Genomic DNA, 23930 nt, shown 5'->3' on the forward strand with positions numbered 1-23930 from the left:
ATATGTTTTCCTGTCTCACCCTATCTCCAAGCCCAGCTAATCTGATGATATCCAACTGTCCTAATGAGCTGCATCTACTTCTAGGCTGAAGCGTTGACAGCTGCCTGTTCTATTGCCAACAAAAACTTCTGAGACAACTGTATCTCATTCCTGCAAGTACGCAAATCACTTTATTTCTAGCACAAATAGGAGATATAATGATATTTCTTTTCGTTGATCCAGGTTGAAAAGGAGGCGTGTGAAAAATGCCATCCAGCCCTCAATTATTTCCTCACGTGCAGTTTAATCCCTCAGCTGGAAACAAGGGCTGTGTCTGTTGGTTACAGAGAAATCAAGGGCTCATGTCCCTTACAGCAGAGGTACAGTCACATGGACTAAGGTCAGTGAGAAGGACATGTTCCTCCAATTAATGTTGGCATGTGTTTATTTATATTTTTATACATTGGTAATTCTTCCATTTGCTGTTCTTGGAGTCAGAGCTCTTGGCAAGAGCTTCAGCTTGTTCTTATTCACATAGGATTTAATGCACTTAATTCTTCTCCACCACCTTGACCACCTCAAGCACATGGGATTTGCCCTCTTCCCCAAGACTGTTGGACCCACAGACTCATAAACCTTTCCTTCCCCTGGACTGCCTTCTCAAAGCACAGAAACTGGGTTATAAGTAAGACTAGGCTCACAACAAGTCATTAAAAACTACTCACAACTTCTGGAGAGAAAGCTATCTAAAACAGATATTTGCAGGAGGAATTTTGTATTGGGGGACTACAGCAATAACAGGCAACAATCCCCAGACAAAGATGGAGAGGAGACACACAGAGACACTGATTTTGATCCAAATGCAGTCAGAACAAATAGAAGCAACACCTCCAGTGGCAGCTGATCACAGCAGCTCATCTCCAGGCAGAGCTAGTACTTCTCTTTGTCAAATGAAAAAACTCATGTCTACCCTCTGCCCCTCAAAAATTTTATGACTTGCCAGATTCCAGGAATCACAGAAAACATTATTGAACCAGGGCCAAGGACCAGAAAATCTAGGGGAAGCACATCTTGTAGCAGCCTAGGTCACCACTGGGGCTCCTCCTATGCCAGCCTTTCACATTGTTTTTCCAGCTGAAGATGGAACCCACTTCTCCAATTCAGCTTTGCCTCAGTGAGTTACTCACACTCATACAAGCTCAAAAACTTGAGACTCTTGACTAGGACAAGGCTGGAAGCAGGGAGAGTTTGTTATTGTTCTAAGGGGTTTATGTAGGCTTTTTCAATTAATTCTTGGGATATGCTCAGACACTGAGATGGTGGAAACCATATAAGTAGCTAGATTAGAGCAACAGACATAGCAGTGGTATTGGATACAGAAATAACAGTCATTGCCAGTTCCTTGGGAAGAGAGGACAAATGAATAAACATCAATCACAACATCTGAAACCACCAGGCTTGGAAAAGCCTCTTGATTTTAGGAAAAATCCACTGAAAGATGCCAGGGCTAGATCTGGCATCTGACTTTTTCTCAGGAGTATAATTGCCATTGAGGAAGAAAGGGATTTTTGAGGAGCCATAAATCCAGGAACCTTCTATGCCATTATCTTTTAGTAATAAGCTCTATGGACAAATACAAGGCTTTGTTTGTTTGGTAGGGCTTATTTTTGTCTTTATTTTAAATATGTACTTTTCCCTAAGCTTTTTTTCCAAATATTTTTCATGATGAAAAATTGCATGGTGTCTCAGGATGATGTACAAACTGAATGCAAAGACAAACAAACAGACAAAGAAAAATATCCAAATAGGTCTGACTCTTGGTATCTCCCAAGTACAAGTTGGTCTCACCTCTCTGCTCTTAGCAGATCCAGCACACCATCAAGAAGACAGGGAAGAATTCAGGAGGAAATGATAAGTATATAAGGACTGAATGTCAGTGCAACTACACTATAAGTCCTATCCCAGCTATGAGACCAGAAAGGTATTTTCAGTTTCTGGTGTTATTTACAAAGATGTTTCTGAAGGAATGCAGACTGTGCTGTTTTGGGGAGGGAGGAATTGGCTTCTTTAGAATTACTCAAAACTTATTAAATAAGAAGCTTTCTGTATTTCCTCACAGCTGGAGACCAGTCATTGCAACACAGATAGAAAAGCTGGAGGCTGGAAGAAGAGAAATTCTTTTATTTAACCCCAGTTCCTTACACACACAGCTAGTGTGTGCAAAATATGTCCAGGTTCTGTGAAGTGTGACATACTAATATCTCTGTCTGCCTCAGCAATATTTGAAGCTTTACATTGAGCTGAGTGCTCAAATCCCAGAAGGTGGCATTGGGAGGGCAATCCCTTAGGACATCCTTGGTGTCAAATTCTTTGAGGATATTTGAGTAGACTAAATGCATCACAGCGAGGTGACATTTACCTTCCACAGAGCATGGAGAAGACCATGTGTTATGAAACTCTCTTCAGCTTTGGTTTCCTCAGTAAAAGGAAAATATTAAAGAATAAATCCAAACATAACCACAATGAAGTTTCAAGAGGTATTGATTCAAGATGGGGATGCCCAAAATACACATTAAGGGTGGAATGCTGGCACCATGAATATCAGCAAGAAAATCTCCTGGTGGCTGCATTGGAACTGTGTCCATACAGTTTATCCAGACAAAGACAGTATAAACACCAGAGGCTCAATTGTCCCTGAGCTAACAGTGCTCAGTTGTTTAAGCGCAGGAAATGGCCCACCCTTTTCCCACCTTTGTACACCCAGGCAGGGGTCAGGCACAGTGTAGCTGCCACAAGGGCAAGGCTGATTCCAGCATGGGTCTGACACAGGGTGACAGAGGCAGGGGGATGGCAGAGCTGCTGCCCTGGAGCTCTGCCAGTGGTTGCACAAATGGGGACAACATATGGTCAATCTGTGAAAATGCCCCATGGGCAAGCAGATACTTTCTACTGGTTATCTTGGAGAAACTGGCTTAAACCACTGCTCAAGACACAGGTTTTTTTCTTAAAGTCAATACTCAGGTGAAAGAAAAGTTCCAATAGTTTCCCTTAAAAGTCTTACATGAGAAAGAAGTCCAAGGAAACAAAATTACCACAGTCATTGTCACAACACAATCCCACCTTCTTCTAGTATCTTTTGCTACCAAAACAGGATCCTGAAGTAGATGTTTTTAGTTCAGGATTAAGATGATTTCATCTTTCACATTCATTATCTGAATAAACGAGTACATACTTCTCTCGTTCTTCATATTTGTCTTGATTATTCACCTTTGGTAATGGAACATGTAGGAGTGGGAAGGCATGAGTTCACTGCCAGGGAGTGCCTCTGCAGGCAAAATGAGATGCAAGTACAAAAATCAAAAGCCATGATGGAAGAGAAAACTATTTTTTCATTTTCTCCTAACCTAAAAACTCAAGGCAAAATAGTTGTCCAGGCCTCTCCAGGAGCTCTCCACATATTAAGCATTGTGAAGCCCCCATCTTGGGAATAGTGGGATCAGGCATTGAGAGCTGAATTTCCATGCTACATAGACATGCACACATTTAATCTGTTTGTGGTTTCCTTAATATGCAAGGATCCTAAAGCCAGCTCTGGTTTGACTCATCAGTTCCAGCTAATTTTCAAGCTAAGGACTCTAATAAGCAGATTCAAGAGCATCTGGGCAAATTTAGCTCCAACCAATTTGCCTCAAGAACATCCTTTGAATACATTTGCATAGTCTGTGCTCACAAAGCTCCATCAAACATGCTTTCCCAGCTGCTGGCTGGGCCCCTCAGCCTGGCACACTGTTCTCACTGCTAATACCCACTGAAGCCATGACAAAGGGCTTAGAGTCATCCACTCCTCCTTTAGTTGATATTATTATTATATTACCCCTGTACCATGGTGTGCAACAAATGCCTGGAATAATGATGATTTAAATGCTGGACAGGCAGTGTGCAGGCAGGGAGCTCATGCCCCATGTCCCTGTGCCACAACCTTGACCTGATGACAGGATGCCTGAGAGTGAGAATGCAGAGCCATCACTAGCACCAGGCTTGGCTTTCCCTCTGCAGTGCCAAGTCTGATAGTCTCTTTGGTGATCCAGGCACATGCCCATTAAGAAAGTTTATTTTAAAGAGGTCAGGTAGCAGCTGATTGGTGTAGGAAAGCTTTAGTATTCCAAATCAGGCAGTGTTTGAATGAACAATCTACAGATGTGAATGTTAGGAGATGTATTGGCAATACCAGTGCTAGAGTCTTTGTGAACTCTGAGTTCTTGCTCTTTGGTGCCTAATTATAGTCCCTGGAGCAGTTCATTACTTGCAGTGTATTGGGATCTAGGGATCCTGGTCAGATTTGGAGTTCCTTTGTGCCAGGTGCTGCACAAACACAAATGCCAGCTCTGGTAGACCCTACATGCTAAGACCCTGCAAACTCTTCCCCATGTCTGAACTTTCTGAACAGCTGTAACTTCACTGGGTTTAGTCTGATTTGTGCAAATATGCAGTTCTGTAGTGTTCCAGCTCATTGTCTATTTAACACCTATTGAAAACTCTGCAACTGCTTAAGAGCATGAAGTAAATTGTGCATAAATGTTTGTAGAATGTGGGGCTAAATAAAGATCAGCAGTAATATAGGCAAGTGAGTGAAAGGGAAGATAAAAGTAACCGTAAGGGGAACTAGTGATTACGCAGCCTGGCTACTTACATAGTTTGTGGGCTTCACAGTTTGGTAGTTTTGTTTGTTTGCTTAATGTAAATGAGTAAGAGAATTTAAAGAATCCCTGCCACCTACTGAAGCCAGAGCTGCAGTGTTGTAGGCCTCACCCAGTGCATTTATAAAAGTCTTTCCTTGTTCAGCAAAACACTTGGCCATGTTTTGCACTCTAAGAGGAGAATACCAAATAGCACGTTCTGGGCAAGAACTGGGGACCACTTGCCTGCAAAGTGCAAACTCAAATAAACATGCTATCCCCAAAATACTCCTGTACAATGAGCATATGCAGGGAGGAGCCTCTGAGGTTTGGGGATGTTTTTTCTTTCAATATTTGTGAACTCTTTTCTGTGTTCCTTGGCTAGCTCTAACCAAAAACTACCTTTAGGAATGTTCTGTATTCCATCTAATTTAGATGTACCCAATTTAGATGCAAGTTCTCACCATAGATCACTTTCAGAACAAGTTTCTTTGTAAGCTGTTGACAGAAAATGGTTATAGTCCTATTATACTTGAGTAAAAATGCAAACTGAGTAATAGAGGGAATATCTTTTCCTTTGGTCTACTGGAGTTTATTTCCCTGTTGAGCAAAGTTTTGTCACAAACTCACTTTGTCTTGACTTGTACTTTTTGTTCTCTATGAGCAGTTTAACAAGCTGAAGTTCAGAGAATTTGAAGAGTGCATTTGTTTTGGAGTGACAATATTTCCAGGGAACCAGAATTCCTAAAACAAATTATGTTAATCAGAAATATGTTGCAACTTCTCTGCTTTGGGAACACTGAGATAAGAGATCACCTTTAACTTACTGACACACTTCTGAGTTTTGGCCACTGAATAGTTGCAGCAATCTACACATCGAGTATCAGCTATTTGTAGCACTTGGCAAACAGGATAAAACAGGTGAAACTCTGATTTTTTTTATCAGCTCTCTGCAGGTTTAAAAGCCTTATTTAACAAAGAGTTTCTATACTTACTGAAGTTAAGCATACACTGAAGATAAGCAAAGGCCTGAAAGCTTTGCTAATTCACACTCAGTTAAGTAAGGTTACAGGGCTTTTGCTTCATCTGGGCCACAGCTAACAGCTGAGTAGTGATACTGGGTGCAACAACCAGGACTCCAGGGAGGGTGTGGATGCTATTTTTGACCCACTTACATTGATTATTCTTCAAGTTTTGTGTCAGTTACAACATGTTACATAGACACAGAGAATCTACAAACAAGCCCAAGGTACCTTCTTGGTCTAACAACACCTCTCTTCAGAGCCCTTCAGTTTTTTACCTTGGCTGGTGGCTTTGTTTTCACCCCTGCATGCCAAGTTGGCTAATCTTATTGAATATTGATATGTGAAAGAAACAAGCCTCCCCTTTATTTAACATGAGTCTTGTTTGCTCTTCCTGGCATTGGATCTTTCTTACGTCTGCAGGGAGGGTTAGTTTTTAATCTGTGTTATTGCAATGTGTCTCCATCAAGATAGAGGCATGCCCCAGCAGGACAAGATGCTATGAAAGTTCAGGTTGCTGCTCTTTGCTTCCAGCAAAGGAAATAATGTTTTAGCCACCCATGTTGAATCACCAGTGGCCAGCATGGAAAGCTTTTGTAGACCAAAACCTACTAGATCGTTGATATTTGCAATGCCCAAGATGCAGCTCAGGGACCAGCAAATCAAAGGCTGAATCTTGAATTTACTACTGAAGTCTTGATCTTGTTAAGCTTGACTTGCCTAGGAAATCTTCCTTCATGATATTAAACCTACTGATTTAAACATGAACCCAATCCCTTTCCTACTGAAATCCTTCCTAAAGGCATTAGGAGAAACCAAAACTTGTGGATTACCCTGGTGAAAGAACATGCTATGAGCAGGCATTATGGGCTTTGGGAGGAACAAAACAGAGCACAGTAATGATTAGAAATCCCAGGATCACACTCTCAAACCAAAGACACGGTCCTTACAAGTTTTTCTCTGAAATGAGTGGGAGGGTGGCTTTCAGGGCTATGTCAATGCTGTATTGCAACACACCTTTGCCATAGCTTTGGTTGACAGTTCTCCCAGTGTACCTGCCTGTGGACAAAACACACTTTCCAAAGGTATTCATGACTTTCACATACAGACCTTGTTCTTTCCAACAAAAGCAAATGAAGCTCATGGAGAAAGACACTTAGAATATGACAATCTGCTGACACACATGCAAAAAGTGGTTTTTTTTCAACTCAGAATAGCCAGAATACCCCTATGAAATATTCTTTCTCACACAACATACTGTTTTCTCATTATGTGTGTTGACATTTTTCAGACTGACCTCAGCTAGATATTTTGTTCCGGAGTCCCCATTTAGTGGAACATTTAAACAATAACACTTTGAAGCATGCTCAGTCTCTCTTTTGAAGTCCATTCAGACTCTGCCCTAGGGTCAGCAGGCGCATTCCAGCAATGATGCACGGACCATCTGCTGTACAAGTTTAAATCCCACTGGTCCTATACCTAGAGGTACTAACATGTTGCATAACTAGCACTGAAAAACAGCCTGTCAGTTCAGATGGAGTTTGGATTTATTCCTAGAGCTCTCTTATGCTCCCGCTGGAGGGCCTGCGTACAGTAACCTTTGAATGTGGTTTCTGGGAACTACAAAGTAATGAGATAAATAATAAGAAATGACATTAAATTCTTGCATTCAAAACCTTTATTTTCCTTTGCCCATTTACACCCTGGCTCTGTGATTCCCTGGGTTTACTGTCTGGCACATCATTTAGGTGCCTTCCTATTCCAGGCTTTTCACTTAGGTGGGCTCTGGCTTAGTTACTCTAAATAGTGATCCATGGCTTAGTGTCAATTGCTGCACAAGGGAAAACCAGGATGGTGCAATATAAGGAGTGAATTTTTCAAGAAAATGCCAATGATTCATATGACCAGGGACTATTTACTTGGGTAGGAACCTGGCATCAAAAACATGACAAAAATCTCTGCCAAGAAAAGTCTTTGTCTATATATTTTATCCATTGTGCTTTAATGTCATTATTAAACTTAACAATGCGTTGGCTGAGGTTAATGTATATCAGACCCAAGCACTGTTGGTCTCATTGATGCTGTGTAAATATAGAGGAAGGAGTGGTCCCTGCCCTTGGGAGTTTAAAATCTAAACTTGGACAATACACTTCAAACATATGGTATATCCTGCAGGCTGAATTACCAAACTTCAATCAGCATTAGCCTTAACAATTAATTTATGTTGCACATATGTTCTGTATTTGGGGGCAATAGCCACAATGGCCCCTTGACAGAAATGTGAGTGTATATACATGTTGACCTTTTGATGGCGCAGAGGGACATGGCAACAAGAAGAGACCTGGGGGATGGAGAATGGCACGAGGGTGAGCATGGCAGAGAGCCATAAATAGAGTACAAAAGAGGAGATGTGGAAGTCTTGAGACATAAGTGAAGGAGAAGAACCATATCAGAGCAAGTTTTTTCAGAGCAGCTCTAGCACTAATTGAGCACCAAAAGAAGTGGGCACATTTCCACTTCTGAGTATCTGTCACTTATTTAGATGCCTCCTTGGAAACTGAGTTCTCCGGAAAATCTGTCTTCAGCGGTGGGTGCAGAGCACTAGACAATCTGGCCTGTTCATTTTCTCAGTATGTGGTTCATCTGTTCTAAGGAACAAGTCCTTCTGGAAATGGGGAAAAAAAAGGCAGAAAGAAATGTTGGATACAGAAAAGCATACAAGCTGCCTTGTGGGCTAATGATCAAGAAAGGCAGAATAAGCAAAATTTCATAAACCAAATGAAGTCAAATGTCCTATAAACACTGCAGTAGTCCAGGAAAGATGGTGGACATGGGTTAAAGCACTGAGTAGGAGTCAGAAGATATGAATTGGCTGAATTGCTTCATCTCCCTGCACAAAATGTTCATATCTGACCAAAAAAAAAAAAAAAAGGTGGAACATGAATATTTGACCCACTTCCCTACAGGAGGAAATTGTGAACATTAGTTAAGATCAAAACACAGCCTCAGAAGGAAGGAGCAGCCCACGGGATTGAGGGGAGATCATCTGAGGCTTTCTGCCTCCATAAAACAGAGCTGAAAACTGCACAACAGAGCATGAAGAGACCTAAAGCTGTAGAGCATTATGTGGGACACGCTTCCATGTAGGCAGAAATCCAGCCCCCAGCTGTGGAGGGATATAAATCCCCCATTTGTTTGTCATGCCACACGATGGAGTGTGATGTAGCACTAGTGGAAGCCAGTCAACTTTTTAGTTAGAGCTCCTCAGACCTTACTGTCACCTCTGAATCAAACAGTCACCTATTGCATAATAAACCTCTCTCTGCGTCACCTCCAAACTTGTCCTTGCATCTCCCTGGTGGGATCCTGTAAGAGGATTGGGTGGGCCACAAGGGAGTAACTCCATTGTGTGAGCACAAAAAGCCACGTTCATTAGCAGGCAGGCATCTCAGGACCAGTCGTGGAAAAAAAGAGAGTGGATTTGCCATTAAATCGGATATTCTTGGAGGTTTTCCTCAACACAACTCCCTCTTTAAAGCTAACAGAAGCAATTGAGAAAACTGCTTAGTAATTCCTGAGTTCCAGTCCCAGCTCTGACATGAACTCTGAGGCCAATATAATCCTCTTGTTCCCTACAATAAGGCCTCAATCCTCCCCTGCTGTAAATCAGCCTAACGCCATTCACACAAGTTAGTGTTACCCCATTGGAAGATTTGGTTCAGAAATTAGGGCACCACGGGACAGGGCCATGCAGAAATACCCAGGAAAATCTGTTCCCCAAAGAAGTTTACACTTCAAACCAAGAATATGTGTGCTTGTGAGCTGTCCTCATGACATTTTGGCCTCACGGAGTGGTTGCCTCCTGACAAGACATGTTCCTGTGAGATGCAGGTTTATGAGTGATAGCTATCTCTCAGGGTAATTAACCATCTTCAGCTGCTGCTGCCACTGAAGGGAGGGAGCTTTGCAGTGCCCACTGCACAGCCACAGACTCACTCTGCAAAGGAGCTTCCAGAGACTTGCTTTGTGCAGGAACCAGTTCAAAGGGGCCAGGTCAGGAGCTGGGAATGACCCAACATTTAAACAAGGTTCCTAGCTCACATCCATTGCCATTTTCTAGTTACATTTGCCCTCTTCTTGGTAAACAGCAAATATTTTCTTGGAATCAGTCTAATTTCTTATGCCAGTGGCAAAATAAACCCCAGCTCATCATGGATGTGTCCTTTCCAAAGAATTACCACAAAAATGTCTGAAACCCTATGAAAGCTGTTAATGACTATAAATCTCCATAGGGCTTTTCCCCCTCCTTCCTCTTCCCTCTTTTCTCCTTGCTCTGATGAGCTGGTGAGTTGGGAATGGCTTTAAATACCACAATAGTCATGGCAGGACATCAAGAAAGAAAAAGGAACAGGGTTTTGAAATACTTTGTGTAAGGCTCCAAGCACTGGAGTTGGTGCTGAGCTGACTGGCGTGTACCACACAGCAGTCAGATGATCTCTGCAGCTTTGGGAAATAGGAGAAACTCTGGAGAAGGGTGGGGGGGAAGTGGTCTCTCCCACATTGGTCTTTATTGTCTTATGGATTTTATCACAGTATTGTTCTTTATTTCCTGCTATTTATAGGCTCTCATGTTTTGTGCTGCTTTCATGTTTGTGTTATCTGCCTTCCCACGACATGCTTCACCCCAGCCCTTGCCTACAGCTGGGTCCATAAAGGCACATGGTTTGGAATGGCACATCAGGGCTCATCTTCTTTCCCTGGGCAATGAAAGCAAACTGCCCTTTTCTGAAGCACTGAGCAACCTAAGATGGTGATTTAAATGATGGTGGTTGTTCTGGAAACTCTCAAGACAGGGACTGAAGAGTTTGTCACTGGGCTTTTGGTTATCAAGCAATGGCATTCTCTAAAAGTCCCAGACAGTGATGCTGGGGCTGTTTGCTCTGAAGCCCATGTTTTACAATGAATTTAAACCATCAGCCCATCAGTATATGACTTGGTGATAACTACTCCAAACCCTTCACCTGACTTCTTTTATAACTCGTGTCTTTGTGAAAGGTAGTGCAGAGAGAAGTGCTACAGAGGCTATCTCTGTCTTAATTCTCTGTGATTTAGGGATGCAACTCCACTGACCTGAGCTAGCAAAACTGAAGCTAGTTCTGGTTTGAAACAAACATGAGTTTTCTTAAAGTCACATCCTTAATAAACTTGCTGCCTAAAAGATGGCTCCAAAAGGCCAAGGGGCTAGAAATAAAAATGGGAGAGGTGAAAAATAGTGCTGAAATCACTCAAGTCAATGATTGAATCCTATCAAGATCCTTGTACCTTACCCCAAAGTAGTTTCTAGGAAGCCAAAACACCAACTCCCAGCACAAACCAGGCTGCTGGTTAGGCAGGCTGATGCTGAGGGATTTGCCCCCACCAACAATCCCTTTTGTGCACTTAGGGAGTGACAACAAGGCTCTTGCATGATTCCACAACTTGCATCACTCCTCATGTACCAAGCAGCCTGCCTTGGAAGAGTCCACACACCTCAGTGCCAGTAACAATAGGAAAACCCTTTCAACTAAACAGAGAGAAACAGCAAGCCCTGCTCTGGGACCCTTTCACAACACTAACTCAGCAGCAAAACCTACTATGGGCTGCTGGAGAATTTTAAAGAAAATGAAATACCTGCAGAAAGATGAAGCCAGGCTTGGGCAGATTTGCTGATGGGACTTTTGGGCAAGTTACTCCCACTCGTCTACCTGTGAATGTGTGCAAAAAGGCCAGAGAATATCATTCTTTGGTGCTGTGGAACAGCATAAAGGCACCTGTTTGCCAAGGGGGGGTCATTCTGTTTTGTTTCTCAATTTGTGTCTACTTTGGGAACATCCCTTGAAAAAAGAACCAAAATTCTGCTGTATGCAGTGTGAAATATAGGTTTCATTCAGACAGTTAGACAGAGGTTTCTGTAGTTGTCCTCATTCCCTGCAGCAGCCAGACTGAAAGAAGAGAATGGACAGAAATTGGAATCATGTATAATGCACCAGACTAAGCAAAGATAAAGTGTGGTGCAAGGAGAATTATGTGGGGACAAAGAGCATACTCATATTGGTGAATCCCAGGATTCTTTTTAGGTGCTGCTAAGAAGCCAGTTTATGTCAAGCCAGGAATATCACTAAAGCACATTTCTTGTCTCCCAAGCACTAGTGAGTCCCAAAAGCTACCATTAAAATTTTTTAGTATCCATTACAGGGAAATCATTGGTTGCAAACAATGTGGGGAAAGCTATGTGAAAATTCTTTTTCAGGGTGGGATGAAAAAAATGTCAATAGGAACTCCACAACACTGGAAAACAAAGACTGAACCAACTCTCATTCCATCTGAGAACCAATTAAAAGCGTGAAACCAAAGATTTCCAACAGAGACTGCTGCAAAAGCTTAAAAGATAGTGGCTCTGGAGCAACTGCTGTAAAACATAGCCCCAGCCCTCCCAAAAAGTGCCAAGTGCCTTAATGTCCATGGGACTCAGTGTGGATGGGAGTGTCACCTCTCCCAAGCCCAGCAGCTACATTCTCCTTCTGTCCTTTGTTTCAGCTGGTGAAAATCTGACTGTTCTCAGCTCGGTGTCTGGTGCAAGCCAACTCCTGTTTATCTGCTGAGCCACACTTTGCAGAGTGGCATCAGGTGCCCTCTTGCCCACCATCTAAGGAGCACTGACAGGTTGTGGTAGTTTTCCAGTCTGACTCTGAAATGGTTATTCACACTTTTATCATGGCAAGATTAGATAATTGTAATTCTTTATTGGCTCTCTTCCCAAAGGGGGCTCTGCACAAACTCCAGATGGTGTGAAATATGGCTGGCAGAATTTGAGTTAAGAAGGGACAGTATCATCCATTCTGTTAAAACCTCCACCTTGGCAACTGGTTAGACAGCAAACTGATTTCAAACCTGTCCTTTTCCCCTCTGTGCCCAGCTGAGGCCAGGTCTCTGTCAGCAATATTTTGATTCGTTATAGTCCAGAGTATATTACCCAGGCACACACTACCTGGTAAATAATTCTCTGAGGAGTCATTTCAAAAAGGTGAGGGAAGTATAAACCTGATTTCCATCTGCTCATTCTACTCCATAGCCTGTGCAAAAGCTGGGCGGGATTCTGCAATTACACCCTTTGCAAACATCACACGGTGTCAAGGATCAATCAGCTGCTCTTAGTGAACTGCCCTAACCAAAACTGCAGCCTAAAAACCCCCTGTTCCTGGCCACCTGCCTCCAGGCATGAGACACCAAACCATAGCCATCCTCTGGCATAGCTAGGGAGAAATGCCAATGCCAGCCTTATCCCACAGAGGCAGCCATCTAAATGCAGCACATCCCTAAGGCTCTTCTAATTTTCAGGTGGCCAATCCCTTCCAATCTCATTGTGAGGTGCTAAGGGGACACCCGGACAGCAGCCAGCTCCCTGCTCCTGCCCCAGCACTGCAGGGCCTCATCAGAAAACACAGACTGCTGGTACGTGTTCCTATGTGCCATCTTTCACTTTGTATAAACAGTGGTTACACAAACAATTGATAGGATAATAACTGGCTTAATACAAACCAGCACAAATAAAACCTTCCGGTGTTTTGGGCTTTTGTCTTTTTAGAACTTTCCCTTTCTGGAAGAGCGTGATATGAAAGGTGTATTCCTTCCCATGTGATTTGTTTTCATATTGAGCCCAAGAGTTAAAACCTTCCCTGATTTATCTCATAGTGCCTAAACTCCTACAGGCCTTTCAGGCAAGGGAAACGTCCTGGGCAGGCTGTAATTAAAATCTAGTAAAGAATGATAATTTGGCTTCTTTTTATCAACTGCTATTTACACAGCAGAATGTGATTTGCTGCATAAGGGGGAGAAGGGCTGGGGAAGGCTTTGCTGTGCACTGGAATGGCATGGCAAACAGGGCGTGCTCTCAGCTGTTTACCTTCCCCGTCACTTCTGCAGGGAACCTGTGACCTGCCACTCATGGACGTGGATATAAAAGCTCATGCTGTTTTGGTTGGTTGTTTTTTCTGTTAGTGCAAGACAGCTGACACAGACTGTTTACTTTGGGAAAACAACCAAACCCTTTTGTTTTGCATGAAGGGGGTGACAAAAACCTGTATATAAAGAATTGCCCTGACTCTGCAAACAGCTACTGCACAAGGAAGAACAACTGGTGGTCAGCTCCAGGGCATGCTGACTGTCATTTTAGACCTACAGTGCCACTGTCATTTTAGAAATTTAGAAGCCTTGGGAAGTTGAAGACACAAAAATATTTCCCCATATGTATAAAACAAAATTTTAAGAACAATTCCAGCAATGTGAGAGAACAGACAAAATCAGGATGGTTTACTTGAAATAATGAGAATTTAGAGTTGAGACAAAATGATCTCTACACCTTGTGCTATACTGTTCTGCACTTTCTATAGGACTTAAAAGTATATAGCAACTTTTTGTACTGCTTTTACAAACCATGTCCTGCTGGACCAGATGTTTGGCCATTTTAGCACAAGAGATATAGTGAAAAGGGCTTTGGGATGACTGCAGCCTGTACCACCCTGAGAGCAGCTTCAAGGACAGGAGCTACCACAAAGTAAACCCTGCACTTTGATAAAGCCCTGCCTCAGTGCTACCTCCAGCATGCTGCAACCTGTAAGAGATGCTGACAAACCCCTCTCAGTCACCCATTCATTCCATTTCCAGGTTTCTCCAAACCAGACTGTGAAGGTGCCAGTCCAAGTCCCACCAGTACTGAGGTACAGCCTTAGCTTAAATTTAGAATGAAATTTTTACATCTTTTAATTTTCTAACAGTTCATTTTAAAGACAAATTTTATCAGTATTTTTTCAGCTGGAGCACTTCACAAGTGGGTGGGCTCTAGGTATCTGAACAGAGGCATCTAGAACTATTTGAAAAGTTTGTGACCCTCCCAAAGTCAGGTAAAAGTCAGGGCCTACAGGAGATTCACATCCTCTTTTAGGACAGATAGAGCTCATGTGGGACACACAGAGGCACTGCAGTATATCACATATCCTATACAGTGCCAGACATATGCTTAAAACTGTGAAAACTAATAACTGGTTAATTGCTTAAAAAGGCCTGGTTTTTGCAATAAAGCCACTCTCCTTTGCACTGCCTGGGGACTCTGTGTTGTTTGCTTCATACAGGTAAGCAGCTTAACTGCCTCCTATGTGAGTCAACTCCATGTTTGCAAAGGATCTGCTCCCAGCTTGCCTGCTGAGAACTGAGCCATGAATGCATTCTGTGCATTTCAGAAAACTCTCTGAAGGGTGTGCTGGGAAAGGAAATACCTGCTTACATTACATAAAATATAACAGCTTAGTTGTATTCCCTGTGAAGTCACTAGAAAGGTCTCAATAACACCAGAGAAACCCAAGCCATGATCTGCTCAAGCCTTCATGCACACAAACATCAATCCATTCAGCACATGCATATGATGCTGATAACCATGTGATGGGCCACATGACAGACCAGAAAATCAGACAGCAAACCTCACCCCAGTGTGTGACACAGAGCCCACCAGCCCCAATACGTGCCATTTCAAGCCCTGCTCTTTATCAGATGAAAGGAAGGCTCTCCTGATCACATAAACAGCATAATAAGTGCTGGAGCCCTCAGCTGGGAACATGAATGCTCAATATGCCAGGTGGCTCAAGCTGCAAGCATGTAATCTCCTGTTGTTGTGTAGCTTTCAGGCATCTTTCCATGTTCTTAATTCTCCTGATAAATTTAGAGAGATTTATTTCCAAATACCACATTTTCCAGCAATTCATAACATATCACACATCATGAACTCTATCTACCACACTGCAGCCCAGAGTGAAAGAGCTCAGATATTCCTACAGATCCACTCTTGAACAACTGGGGGGAAGCACATTAAAAAGAGGCATGTTGTATTCCTTAGAGACCACCACTGTGACCAGAAGTGTGAATGACTACCCAAACCTCATGTTATTTGCAAAGCTGTAGAACAAGTAGAAAAACAAATAGATCACAGGCATTCATACAGAGGCTTTAATTAGAGAGAAGGATGTAGCTCTCTGCATAGGAAAGCTGTGTCTTCATGTGGTGCAAATCAACACAGCTCTATTATGGAATTACATCAGTCTGTGCCAATGGGGATTCAGTCCAGGTATGCACACGAGGATGTCTGTCTTCACCATGGAAACACAACACCTAGGTGAGGGATCACACGAGCAGCTTACCAGCAACTGTATTAATACTTGACAGAACAGGAAAGAAAAATGGAAACAATTGTTCTAATTGAAACTATGGGGCGTCTGTAAGTAGGGCAGAACGCACAGCAATTACCTGATTTGGAGCTGAGCCACAACACCAGCACTGCTGCTCCTGCTCTATGGGACTGCAAAGGAGCCTAAATAAACAGGTTTCTGGTTTTTCCATCGTTGGCTAAAATGGTTGTTTAAACAGAAAAGTTCCCCTTTTTACACAGGGAACTGTGTAAAAAGACATGGTGCCTGCCCAGATCTGAGGACTGAAGCAAGGCCACGAGCTGAGGAGCTGAATTGCTGTCCATACTCGCACCAAACAGCAAAGAGATATGGTGCTCCCTCAGAGAGATATTTCCTGCCTGGATAGTGGATAGGCACAGCTTTGACCAGCTGGGGGAAGGAAACTGCAGGTTACTACAAATGAAATCAAGACTCCAAAAGAGTTAACATGAACATTCTGGATTTCCTCCGACTGGAGATACTACCAGCTCACAGTTCCTTCTCCTTGCAGTCTACTTGCCACATACCACCGATATTCCTCCCTCACAGCCATCACCAGCAGGCTGCAGGCACTGCTCCTCACTCACCACCACATCTCTCATAAAGAGAGGCAAACCTGCCCAGAAAGCTGTCGAGAGGCTGGTCCCCAGAAATCCCACACAGCTGTGGATTCCCAGGCACAGGGTGCATGAGAGGCACAGAGACAATGGTTAATAAATTGAGGCTCCACTGGTAGCATGCAGAGGGTATAACCTGGCCTAGAGTTTTTTTTGAGTATCACTTGAGAAGCAGCTATAGTGTCTACAAGAAAGACCAGATGAAGTCCTGCAGGAGCAAAGTTCCTTTTCTGAGGAAAAGCCAATAGGCAATGGCTTATCCAGTGAAGCCATTCATGGTCCAACAAGCATGTTAGTCACATAACAGAGGAACATCTTGAAGCATCTGCTCCATCATCAGTCACTGCTTTGTGGCAGTGCCAGTGACTGCAGCCACAGGGCCCCAGTGCTGCAGGCCCAGCACACACCCAACACACAGGTCTGAACCTGTGACCTGCAGCTTCTGCAGACCATCACAAATCCCCTGAGACGTACAGCTCCCCACAGCCTTGCAGGTTGTTTTTAGTTAGACAAATTCAAATGGCTGCCACAAAAGCTTAATCTCTTTCCAGCCACATTCACGCTGAGTGTCAATAGGAAAAAGTCCCATGAATACGCTTGATAATTACAGAGCCATGGCTGTAGCAAAGAACAAAGTATAATGCAGGCTTGAATACTCAGGAAATTGACTGCTGATATGTTTCCATTCATTGTTTTGTTCTCTGTTCTCAGTGTTATATTAAAATCTCCTACTAAGAATGAGCTTTCTTGTTTAATGGAACTTGTCAGTTAGAGGAAATCTGCTTGAGCTGTTTGATCTATTCTTTAAAATAATATTAATTGCAAATTTAGCACATGACCCTATCTTAGTTAGTTCAAAAACTAAAGCTGATCTTTTCCATAATGTATTTGTTTCCCAGAAAAATCACGGGCCATCACTTTCCCATTTGAATGCATTCACTGTCCCTTTGCCCCACTATTCAGTCCTGGCTATTCATTAGATATGTTGATCAGTTGTACCAATCACCTGACATTGTTTTCCTGACTCTGTTAGTGAAAAGTGATAGTAGTGAATAGCAAACAGTAAACACGGTGCAAATCTCTTCTCTCACGAGAAAATCCATGAAACCTTGCAGTTTGTGAGCATCTTTACAAAATCAACAACATATCCACATCCCTGACAACCATATCCACATTCAATTGTGACCTCACATCTATAGGAAATCACTCAGTGCTTCTGCTTGCCTCCTCATTCATGGAACTGGCTTGTCTATTTTTAATTCCATGTGGCTCATAATTAAGAATTGAATTTGCATGTTTGCTATTCATCCTGATTCCCAGCATGTGTACAATAACAAATCTTAATTTCAGGCTCAGAAGCTGATGTACAGTAGAATCTGAATTTCCCAAGTCTTACAGTTCAATGGTATTTAAATCTGAAGGTTTCACTTGCTTCCTTGCAGACATAAAACAACAATTTAGAAGAATCAGATGCAGTGGCCAGTTCAGACTATGTAAATTTATAGGATTATTTCAATTTGGTGGTTCTGAACCTTTAATGAAAATTTGCAAAAAGGGGTTGCATAGGGTGGTTCACAGAAACAATATTTATTTTGTGAGTGTCTTCCTGCACCCAGTTATATTGGAATGATGGAAGAAAGGGGAAATGGTTGGTTTAAGGGCTCATATAATTAGATATAACTCATTCTATCATCATCAGTACTCAATCCTTTATTTTAGGCAATCTCAAAACACTTTTGGAAGTGCTCAGAAACCACTGTCCATATCATCATGACCACAAGTGCTGTCACTTTTAGGAATCTGACTTTACAAACAGAGAAGTGGTGCTGTGAGCCCACTCCATGAGAGGCAGCAGCACCAGTTCTGCATCTGACCCCCTTTCCCCTCCATCATAACACCTTTGGCAGGCACTGTGAATCCCCTCCCTGGTGTCAGCAGGTTTGGTTATCCCTTGTTCTCATTAATTTGCTTCACCTGGCCTTGCTAAGAATGCTGCCGTGGTGCTGTGCACCCCCACCAGTGTGAACTGGGGGCAGCGAGGCACCCCCAGAGAGGCCCTCACTGAGGGCTGTGCCTCAGCCACGGCTTGTGGGGAGCCTGATCTCGCTGCCCACACACCTCTCAGGACATGAACCATCCTCCTCTGCTCCATCTTCCCTGCTCTGACTAATTCAGGCAGCTCAAGGTGCAGGGCACTCCTCTCTAATAAATCCATCCTCCCTCGCCCTGATCTTTTATTAAAGCAAGAGCAGAATTGTTCAAACCAACCCAAGGGAAGAAACCCGAAATAGGAGGTGACCTCCTTCCAACCCTGAGGAGTGGCCCCCTCCTCGAGCTCCCTGGTTATTCCCGCACCTTTGCCTCATTCCCTCCTAGAGCAAGGCCCTCCCTCGGGCTCGTGTTTTCCCCGGCCCATGAAGAGCCCTCTGTTCTGCATGAGTCACGCCGCAGGCCGGGCAGTGACATCAGCCCCTCACAGCCCTTTGGGCTGCCCTCGGCACAGCGGGGTTTGTGACAAGGGCCGGGCCGGGGCTGCCGGGGGAGCGCGGCCCAGCACGGCCCTGCACGGCTGCATGGAGCGGGCTGCTGTGCGGGATGCCACCCGTGAGCAGCTGCAGGAGCCCTGGTTTTCCTGCCTGCCAGCAGGCAAACCCTCTCCTAGAATCCCCGGCAATGCTGAAGCCCTGCCTGCTGTCACTCCCTGTGCCAGCCCCGCCGGGACACGGCACATGCTGCAAACACCTTTTTCTTTGACGGCGCTGGCGCTTCATCTGAGCCAGGATAAAGAGGGCGCGGCCGGTTTTCAAGTCTGATTTGAGACTACAATAAGAGCTCTTTATGGGTTTAAAATTACCATTCTGCAATACTGGCAAACCATTACCTCTTCCAGGAAAGCTGCTCTGTAGTACTGCAGGAAAGTTATCCCTCTGGTGTTGTAAGCTGCGCCATTGCAGTCCTGTATTCCTGAGCAGAGGCTACTTCAGCAAGGGATTGAATGGCTTCATGACCTTGATGGATGCACAGAGTCAGTTCAAGAGCACTCAGCTGTGCAAATGAAATGCTGGCACCTCACTGATAAGAGGGGAGAGTGCCCATGCCAGGGCAGAAGAGGGGAGACATGTAAGGATGCAGCAGATAATGGTGGCTCGAGGTGATGGCTCCAGCTCTGAGCTTGCCGTTTTGGGGAGATAGGCACCCTACCAACTTCAAGACAGTCCCTTTCCCTCTATGGCAGGAGTAACTCGCCTGGTTTGCCAAGACTTCACTATAAACAAAATGCCTAATGAAGTATTTTTCTAACAATTTTCTTCTTATAGAGCTGCTGGAGGTCAGAGCCATCCCAGAGCAGTTTGCTCACCTGTGGACTTCAGCTACACCAGCACAGACCTTCCATGTCTACTGGGGAGAGATGACAGGTGAGCTCCCCCAGTCTAACATTGCTTTGAAACATCAATAAGGCAATTGCTCACAGAAAGGAAAAAACCCAAACTTCTCAGTTTCAGTGCAAGGAGAGTTCTGCTTTTGTTCTCAGCTCACTACTTTGGTGCTGTTTGAGGGTTAGACTACAGCTCAGACCTACAATTCTGCTTTAGGTTTAGCTGAACCTCCATGAAATGTCACGTACACTTATGATATTTCAGCTCAAGAGATGGGAAATGCCTAATGCCTGATATTGCTTTCTAAGGCATTTTTCATCCATGAGACTTCTATACCCTGAACCCAAATCCTTCCCCCAGTTTGTCCTCCAAGCCTAACTCTGTAGCCAGATAACATCCCCCTTTTCTCTTTCCTTCTGCAGACACAGCAGCTGTTCTGTTTTGCTGCTGAATGAAGCAATGTTTTACCAACTATGGTTTCCTGATTTGCACATTTTGGTGGCAGCGCTGTCACAGAGTTCCCACCACCAGCCCCTGCCAGTGTCCCCCCTGCCAAATAACGCTCAGGCCTTTCAGCTGGGCCAGAGCAGTTGCTCCTGGGGGCAATGCTGATCATGCACTGATCTAGTTGAAGCAAAAAGCAAAGCAAACCAAAACACATACACAAAAAAGAAAAAAAAATCCTTTCTATTTTACAGGGTTTTTTGTTCACAGTCTTAACCACCAGCAGTTCCTGATGTGGCTTGCTGCAGAGTCACATGAAGAGTTGTTTAGATACAACTGGGAGGGGGCTGAGCTGGAGTAAAACAGTGTGGAAAAAAGCTGAGATGGGAACATCTCGAGACAGAGTTACTACTAAAGCTTCCTTGTCCTTAAACCATGGCCAAGGTTTCTTATCTTGGACCACAACCAGGAGATCACCATAATTTTCCAGTAAACAGCCAATTCATTTCACAATTTATACATCATCACACATGCCCCATGTAGCAGAGAATCAGCTCTACAGACTCCTTTCAGGCCTTAAAAGGATCCTTAGGCTTCAGTTTTCATTTTAAAATGAATACAAGCATTCAACTGAGCTCTAAGCTATTAAAGCAAGACATCACTTCACTGATAAACGAAATAATTTCACAATAATTCACCTAATTGTCCAATTCACCTATGCCTTTAGACCAATGTTTTGGGATTCCAAATTACACAAATAATAACAAAAATAACAGCAGCACATTCCATCTTACTGAACGAAACAGTGATATATCAAAACATAGCTCATGATACGTTATCACTGGCTGTGCAGGAGTGTGGGTGGGAAGCAGGAGGCTGCAAGAAGAGACAGATAAAGCAGCTCCTACACGCGACTTTTCCCTCTGTACTATTTTCCTTTTGCTGAAGAAGCGCAGCAAATACATTAACACATGCATGAAAAATGAGCTGAGGTAATTCCATCTATGAGCATGTGATCGGTCCTGCTGCCACAAATGTTTTCCCTCTAGGTCCATATCTGAAGCTCACACAGACTGACTCACTCTGCGGCCGCACGCGTCACTACTACCCGGCAGCGTCAGGCTGTCATTTGTTTCCTTTTGGAACGGGATGTTCTATAATAGCTCCAACTCCCACTCCATAGTTTATGAAATTGCAATTCTTTCACATACTCCTTTGTTCCTTAGCTGCCAGGAGTTTTCAGTTTGTTTCTAAGGTGCTAAAAGAGGATCAGAGTGGCCTGAGCTCAGGGATGCCTCACACGAAGCTCTAACAGGATGTGTCTTTTAATAGAATGAAGGTGTGATGGTTCTCAGTGCACTGTAGAGTTTGTTCTTCAGGAAGACAAAGGAAGCACAGTGCAGAACTGTTGCTTCTGGAGTTTCTCCCACAGCCAGGGAGAGACTATCATGGACATGGAAGCTGAAGCTCTGGACATGCTGATGGAGCCATGAAAGCAGAACCAGCTCTGCTCAGAGTGTCTTGCTATGATGCTCAAATATGCAACACTTGTTTTTCAGCACTGATTAATTTGACCCTCTGCTCTACAAATGCTAATCTACATCTGTGCCTTATTCTGGAACAGGTAAGTGTTTCTGAAGTGAATCCCTGGCTGACTGTGCTTCACTTAATACCACATAGTTTTTTGCTCAGCCTACAGGGCTAAACTCATGCTAGCCTCAGGATAAAACCCCCAAGTGCCAATAGTATAGACACAGAATTGTCAGCACCAACTGTTTTGTTCTGCTGGCTTGGTGCTCCTGCCATATCAAACTACCATTGCTTGCTACCTTCCTTTCAGAGCCCAAAGTCCTGGATCTGTTGTATCTCAGCACACAATTGCAAAAGGAGGAATGTGATGTGATTCTAGAAGAGCAGCAGAAGGGAGGAAGCTGCACTTCCCCAAGGTTCCCTGCCCACTTAAAGACCATGTTCATCAGGATACACCTGCTGAGTTTCCTGCTGTGAACATCTGACAAGCAGCTGATAAAAAAGGACAGAACCGAGGGAGCAGAGAGCCAAAGAATGAAAGGATGCAAAACATGTTGGCATTTTCCTGCTTACATTTGGGATGCTGCTATGATTCAATGCAGGCTAAAATGGCTTTGTCCTCACACTGAGTGCACAGCAAAATGGATGCATTGCTGTGTGGAATCCTGTGTCCCCTGCTCTAAGTGCTGCTCCCCTGTTTAACAAAGAGCTATAACCAAATGTGGAGCTGACATTACTTCCTAAGGTGCAGACATTCCTAACAAGGAGGTCAATGACAACTTCAAGCATAGCAAAAAGAATATTCCTATAATTCTTCAGAACAACATTATCACTTATTACCTGTCACTGGGAATACAATAAGAATCCTAAAGATGACTTGGAGACGATTTGGAAAAATAAAACTTACAATTTGCAAACTGCACATAACATTTCTGTGAGACACAAAAAGTTCCTGAGGTTCCTGCCTGCAAGAGGGTGCCATAAGCATCCCAGCAGATATTTATTCTGACCTCCTGGACCTTTGTCCGAGGCTCATTCATTGGGTTTAAATAAATAAGCATTAACAAACCCAAGGCTTCAGATCTTCCACTGTCCTGCACTGAGCCAAGATCTTAAGCAAAGAGGCTTAAGTCACATCTATATTTCCTTTGACCTAGAGACAGAGCACAGCTCAGTATATCCCAGTTATGGAGCAAAAAGACCTCTATGGCTGTACAACCTTGCGTGCAGCTGCCTGAGAAATCTTTAGAAACTGCTGTAAAGGCAGATCACTACAGGCTGGCATTCCTTGCTTGCTGCAGACACTTTCACATGCAGCACTGGCTGGGCAGAGCAGCCAGAGCCCCAGCCCTGACTTACTTGCACGACAGCCTCAGGAATCCTCCTGGTGCTGCCTCGCCAGCCTTGGGTAGTGCTGCACTGCAGGAATACAGTGCCCAGCCTCTCAGAGCCAGCCCTTGAGCTTTGGTAGCTGCCAGGACAAAAGACAATCTCTAAATGTCAGCCAATATAATCTCACAGACATCCCCTATAACTTTACCTGGGCTTACCTGGGTCGCTGTGGAGGGTAGGGCACAGTTTCCCCTGACATTCACAATGAACGCGTGCACCAGAGAATACGAGGCTCCTCGTACACAGCGTATTGTTCTGGATTTCCTATTTCTTCAGGGTTGTCTTGGCAACGAAGAGGGTTTGCCGCTAGAGGTGTGTGAAACACTGGGTAACAAAAAACATCACAACTCCCACTTGTTTCATTCCATCACCCCTTTAAACCTGACTCTTTTTCAACCTGGAACTGGTCTCAGTGTGCTGTGTGTCAGGAGGGGCAGCGCAAATTAGTGCAGACTCCTCTGCCTCCCCCTTTCCCCCAACACAGTGATTTTGAAAATAACAAAAAATGACATTTTTCATTGGAAAATGATGTCTATCCAAGTACCCTTACATGCTCTGTTCCCATTCTGCTTTCAACTACCTTCTTAGGGAGTAGTTCCCTGGCAGGCAATGGAACTGGCAGCTCCAGAATGGATTTAAG

The 23930-nt window shown here is 43.8% G+C and overlaps 1 protein-coding gene across 2 annotated transcripts in view; it reads right to left on the reverse strand.

Moving 5' to 3' along the window:
• SLC6A6 (solute carrier family 6 member 6) overlaps nucleotides 1-23541 on the reverse strand; it is an 88196-nt gene extending 64655 nt beyond the window's left edge. Inside the window, exon 1 of one of the 2 annotated variants that reach the window (XM_054280720.1) lies at nucleotides 23449-23541. The gene's annotated coding sequence lies outside the window, so the exon portion shown is untranslated. The remainder of the gene's footprint in view (nucleotides 1-23448) is intronic. The other variant, XM_054280722.1, reaches the window with a different exon arrangement.
• Nucleotides 23542-23930: the final 389 nt, after the last annotated feature.

The sequence above is a fragment of the Melozone crissalis genome, unplaced genomic scaffold (genome assembly GCF_028551555.1).
Source record: "Melozone crissalis strain CALT ecotype California unplaced genomic scaffold, PUWL_Pcris_2 ptg000029l_1, whole genome shotgun sequence".
Taxonomy (NCBI): Eukaryota; Metazoa; Chordata; class Aves; order Passeriformes; family Passerellidae; genus Melozone; species Melozone crissalis.